Source organism: Artibeus jamaicensis, unplaced genomic scaffold (genome assembly GCF_021234435.1).
Source record: "Artibeus jamaicensis isolate MK-2021 breed Jamaican fruit bat unplaced genomic scaffold, CSHL_Jam_final contig_3126, whole genome shotgun sequence".
In the NCBI taxonomy this organism is placed as follows: Eukaryota; Metazoa; Chordata; class Mammalia; order Chiroptera; family Phyllostomidae; genus Artibeus; species Artibeus jamaicensis.
The window spans coordinates 3461613-3467932 of NW_026521723.1; the positions used below are offsets into that span (position 1 = coordinate 3461613).

At 34.5% G+C, this 6320-nt stretch overlaps 1 pseudogene; it reads right to left on the reverse strand.

Annotated features, from left to right (window-relative positions):
* Positions 1 to 802: 802 nt before the first annotated feature.
* On the reverse strand, positions 803 to 1366 carry LOC119058047 (heterochromatin protein 1-binding protein 3-like; annotated as a pseudogene).
* Positions 1367 to 6320: the final 4954 nt, after the last annotated feature.

A 6320-nucleotide genomic window follows, 5' to 3' on the forward strand; every position in this document is an offset into this window, starting at 1 on the left:
TAAAAAAGAAATTAATAATTGTTGGTGAGAATATAGGGAAATTAGAACACTTATGCACAGTTGGTGGGAATGTAAAATGGCATAGCCACTGGAGAAACTATGGCAGTTCCTCAAAAATTAAAAGAATAACTACCACATGATCTAGTAATTCCACTTCTAAGTATATACCCCAGAGATTTGAAAGGACGGTCTCAAACAAAAGACGTGAACACCAATGTTCATTGCAGCATCATTCATAATAGCTAAAATATGAAGCCACTCAAGTATTCTTTGACAGATGAATAGACAATTCAAATATAATATATGCATACAATGCAATATTATTGAGCCCTAAAAAATAAATTTGACTCATGCAAAAACATAAATCAACCTTGAAAATATTATGCTTAGTTAAAGAAGCCAGTCACAAAAAGACAAATACTGTATGATTACACTTATATGAGGTACTTAGAATAGTCAAGGCCAGAGACAGAAAGTAGAATGGTGGCAACCAGGGGCTGAAGGGAAAGGTAAATTGAGGATTTCTCATTTAATGGGAACCAAGCTGCCTTTTTACAATATGAAAATAGTTCTGGAGATGGATGGTGGTGATGGGAGCATATTATGAATATATTTAATACTATAAACACTGTAAATATAAAAATGGTTAAAATGGTAAATTTTATTTTATGTGTATTTTACCACAATATAAAAATTAGAAAAAAATAATTAAAATAATGAGCATATGAGACAATATAGAGTTTAACACTAAATATTCTAGCAGCTGACATCATGAGAAGAGTTTATCAGGCTCTTATAAAAGTTAACATGTCGGGTTTTGGTAATACCGAGACATACATTTTCTGATGAGACTGTAAGAAGCTTCTTCAGGTTCACAAAGGTGAATAAAGACCAGTAGGAGGATATCCTCCACTTTTTACTTCTGGTTCTGAATCCACTGCGGAACTCCTGTTCTTTTTGCTTCTGGATTTCTAAGGGGACTTTCTCAATTTCTGGACCACAAAAAAATTCCCAGAAGCTCATTTCCCTTTTGTCTGTTTGATGACACCTCCATTCAACTCTCCCTTTAGTCCTCATTTAAGGGGATAACCCCTTCTCTTTAGCTCCAGTGAAGGCACTTAGGGAGGGTACATTTTCAAGTAGCGACGACGGATGCACCACCTTTCTGGACACATGCCTTAATGGCCTCAGCTAGGACTGCATCCATTTCAGGACTTGGGGCAGAGGCCATCAGTGCTTGTGTTTGCTCTCCTGCTAGCTGGCTGGCAGGGAGGATAGCTCAGAAAGGTATTTTGTCCTTTTTTTATCCTTTTTCTTAAAACCAATCTTTCTCATTCTTTTTTGTTTCCTTAGAGGGGTTGTTTTCTTTCTTCTCTTTAACAAACATTTTATTTAGTCAGAATTCCACATTTTGGACTAAGTGCTTCCTAGGTGGTTCTTCTGGTATCTTCAATGGCCACTGTAATGTCTGAAGTCATCTGGCTGCTCAGCTGGGGATGGAACACATAACATGGTCTCAGTCACATTTCTAATGGTAGCTACTAGCTGTCAACTGGTTGCTCTGGAATGCTTTAGCTGCAATGGCTTGTCTGTGCTCCATGAGACCATTCATCTTACAGTAAGCTAGACATCACCTGATGGCAGAAGCATTTCAAGACAGCAAGGGTGAAAACTGAAAGATTTATTGAGACCCAGGCTTAGATGTTACGCAGTGTCACTTCCACCATATTAATTTGGTCAAAGCATGTAATAATAGATAAGCCTGGGTTCCAGAGGCAGACATAACATTCACTTTTTGATTGGAGAAGTGGTTAAATCTCTTTGCAAAGGAGCATGCTTAAAAGGGTAAGGAGGATTGGTGGAGAAATCTTAAGTTATCTACCACAGAATTGATTAAAAGTTTTTCCTAAGATTTTAAGAATAACACACTTAAGTATAACATAATTCACCCACAAAGTGCTTTTTTAAATTTATGGAACCAACTATTAATTTGAACCACCATTTCTTTTTTACTTCATGCTTTAAGAGAAATCACAGACTAATATTATCCAGATGTTCTGATTTTATTTGTATTTTGTTATGTATGTGTGTAATGACATGAGATGGATATGCATAGGTCCAATCACCAATCATTTTCAAAGATCAAGTTTCAAAAATCAAGAGTTTTGATTAAGTATATGAAAGTACACATCTTTATGTTCATGCATAGTCCTTCTGACACTAAAATGATTTTACTTTTCAGAAATCAATATCTACGGTAGTTCAATAAATTTGTTCTCATACCAGCAACACAACTTTGTCCCCAGAGTTCCCTGACCTCACTCCTGAAAATAAACCACAAAAGGGTGCCTTGATATAAAATATGCTTACAAATATTTGTGGAATGAAGTCTTCACTACTGTGCCAACCTACTGTACCTCTCAGGGGAAACTTACACTTTTATCCACCCAACTGTTAATGAATAAAGCCTTCAATCAAGACCAATCAGCAACTTTCAGTAAATTTACAATATAGACTCTATCATAAAAAGATGAAAATTAGAAACTCTACAACAATTCAGAAAGTGTCTTGTCAAAGTATATGAGGTCTATCTAGAAGGTTTCCAACCATGTATTATGAAAAATAGAGATATTTATTGAAGAAGATTTAAGGTACAAGAAATATTGTCATAGAACAATGATGCCTCTGTTCCCTTCAAAGTAGGCACCATGGGACCTCACAGAGTTCTCCCAATCACCCTCAGCTACCCCATTGTATTTTCCTGAATCTCATCAATGGCCTGAAATCTCTTCCTTTTTAAAAGTGATTTAGTTTGGGGAAAAAATAGAAGTCACAGGGAGTCGAATCTGGGCTGTGGGGGGGCCAAGTCACCTGGGTGATTTGATGTTTCACAAAAAAAATTGTGCAACAAGATGTGATGCACAAGTGAGTGCATTATCATGATGAAGCTACCAATCACCAGTTGCCCATAACCAATTGCCCTTAGCCATGTGCTTCTGAATCATCCAAATGATCTCCACAGAGGAATGTTCAATCTTATCACAAAATCTGATGCGGATTCTTTGTTCTACCTGTTCAGCCATTCTGAATGCAACAGACACACAGTACACATGCTTACCAATGGTGTCTACCACCCCGACTGACTAGTACAGTGAAGTTGTCATTGTTCACACATGTGCATTCTGGTCCACTCCCTTTGGCTACCAGGCTACATCATCTCATGCAAAGCATTCTCATTATACTAACCAAGGTTGGACTTTTTCTGAACAGACCTTGTATAGTACCATATTTTTACTAATTTTTGTTTATGTGGTGGTCTCTTAAGAGTCTCAAGTTTAAAATACATTTCCTTAAAACAACTCACAGACATAGACATCAGTACGATGATTGCTGGGGGTGTGCAATATAAGGGAACTAAATGGTAATGAAAAAACAATAAATATTATATAAAAACACATTTACTTAAAGAAGAATATTTACTCAGAGGACACTTGAAACATCATCCAAAAACATTTCAAAATAAGAGTTCTTTCTTTATTTTTCTCTCTATTATTATAGAATTTCAGTTGAATGTTGCTTTTTAGTCTCACCATCCGGCATCTCTTTTTTCTTAAATCCAGGAATAATCATGTGTTTATAAAATGTGGAATACTAAAATAAAAGAATCTAAATTCCAAATTCTGTATTTATTTCCTAATTATTCCTTCTCAAAGGAAGAAATACAGAACTTAGACTTTACCTGGTCCCAGAACATCAGATCAAAATTGAATTTGAAAATCCAAATTTCTAGCGATGACCTTCAAAGAAGACACAAATAAAAGCAAATAGGCCTTGAAACCTCCACCCAAGTATAACGACTCCAGTGCAGCGGTAACATTATCTAATAAATATTAGCATGTTTCTCATAATCTGAGTACAAATTTCTCTTCTGTTTTGCTCTATTGTGATATTTTCCTTTGTTGCAATCTTAGATAAAATAAATATTTTTCCAGGATCTACAAGCTGAATAAATAGGAATAATATAAATATAGAAAGCTTTTTGTTATTAAAAATTTTTTACTGCTTTTTCAGAACCAAAAACATTGACTTGGAAAAGTTAAGCTTGAAACTTTATGCCACTTAATGAAAGATGCAGCCCTGAGAAGATGGATAAAAATCCAAGAGCTCTCCCGAAATTCTAGGGTCAATGTATAAGAATAAGAAAATAGTTATGGAACCATCATAAATTCTAATGGGAAGAGTTTATTTGATCTGTGGAATTCTCCTGCTTTCTTTATTTTTTTAAACCAAGACTTCAACTCTCCTTCCCTTCAGAAATACTTAGGCAGGTTTTCATATTTTTTGTTCTGCTTGTGAAGTTGTACCACCTCTGGACACGAGTTCCAAGAAAAATATGGAGACAAGAGGTATCTTAGAGAAAAAGAGTAGTTTCAGAATTCTTTGTGGTAAAATTTTGATGAAAGAAAGAGAGGTCATGTGAGAATAAGTATAAAAACTGTAAAACTAAGACTCTTTTTTCTTGGCCTAAAATAATTGACTAAAAAAGTTTTAGGTATTTTCTAAACTAAGTAAGAAAAATAGTCAAAAAGGGGTTGAAGTTGAGGTAACAGTTATTTGAAATAGTATTTGCTATTTGTCAATGTCTCATTATATAGAAAATGATCTCCTACATTTTGCATATAATTTGATTTTAAATCATTGAAAAGTTTTTTAATTCAATTTGAAAGATTTCTCCCTCAGACCACTGTGAAAAGTGATCCATATACTGACACTCATGTTTGCATTGGGTCTATGTAATCTGGCAGGGTAACCAAGGATACGATTTGTATGTTCCATAACTTATAAAAAGGTTCTGGATAACTCAGAGGTGACTCTGTTTTTGTATCTCTCCTTAATCATGACAAGCTCTTTTTCCTTATAGTATTATAAACATGGCAAAATAATCAGTTTCTATAATTAGACCCATTATGGCATCATCTACATGCATTTTACCAAGCAACAGTTATATGAATAGACCAACTGAGGTTGTTTTAAATGCTTACTATTCTATCTTCGATTTTTGTAGTTTGAATATGATATGGCTAGGTGTAGATTTTATTTATTTTTAGAGAGAGAGGAAAGGAGGCAAAAATAAAAGAACAGAAACATTGATGCAAGAGAGAAACATTAATCGATTTGTTTCTTGTACATACCCTGACTGGGAGCCAAACCCACAACCCAGGCATATGCCTTCTTTGGGATTTGAACCAGCGATGTTTTGCTGTGTAAGATGACACCCAACCAACTGAGTGAGCTACATCCATTAGGGCCCTAGGTGTAGGTTTTTGTTTCTTCTTCTTTTCTTCTCCTCCTCCTCCTTCTCCTTCTTCTTCCCATTTATTCTTCTCATTTTTTTCTCTAAGCTTCTTGAATCTGTGATTTGGTATCATTAAAACCCTATAACAAAAATAAGGAAAACCAAGCTCACGACAATTTTCTTGACCAAGATACCCTGATAGTGCCTGATGGAGCCATTAACAAACCTAAGAGTGGCTAATACAAAAGCTGCTATACCATGTCTTTGCATCCACCCTCAGTTTCTCCTCCACTATTCTATCACATTGTCTTAGGGCTTCTTTCTTAAAGTAGTCCATGAATCAACCTCTGCAGTCAGAAACTTTAAAAATATTATAGAGCCATATACAACTTCAGGATTCATTACATTGCTTAAGGTCCAATTTCTTATGTAAAAAAGAGTAAAATAATCATCATGGAAAGGTATTATAAAGATGAGAGGAAGACATATATAGAAATATTAATATATCCATTAAATGAATTAATGTATATTCATATGTGTGTATACTAAGTGCTAAGTACATATATGTTAGCCAGTATATGTTAATATAGCCAGTTAGTCTTTATTTATCTCTAATGCATATTGTTTCAAACCAGACCACTCTTGTCTATTCTTCAATGTCTTCTTCAATGGGAAGTAGTTCTCCAATTACTTACTATAAGTCCATATCTTACTGAGTTTCGTGGCTTTAGGTGAAAAAAGTGTCTTCTAAACTGAGTGCTGACTGTCTCTAAAACCCAAAACTATACCTCACCCCCCAATCAACAGCTAAAGAAGATTATATTAATAATAATAATAATAATAATAATAAGTTTAGATAACTATTGCCATTTATAAAGCATTTACTAGTGACAAACAGAATGTTCCACACTGAGCAAATTTTTTTTTGCTTAATTTATCCAGGCTGCATAATGACTAATGGAGATTTGTTTATATAATCATTTCATGCATAGTTATGCTTCAGTTGTAATAGAAAATTAAAGAA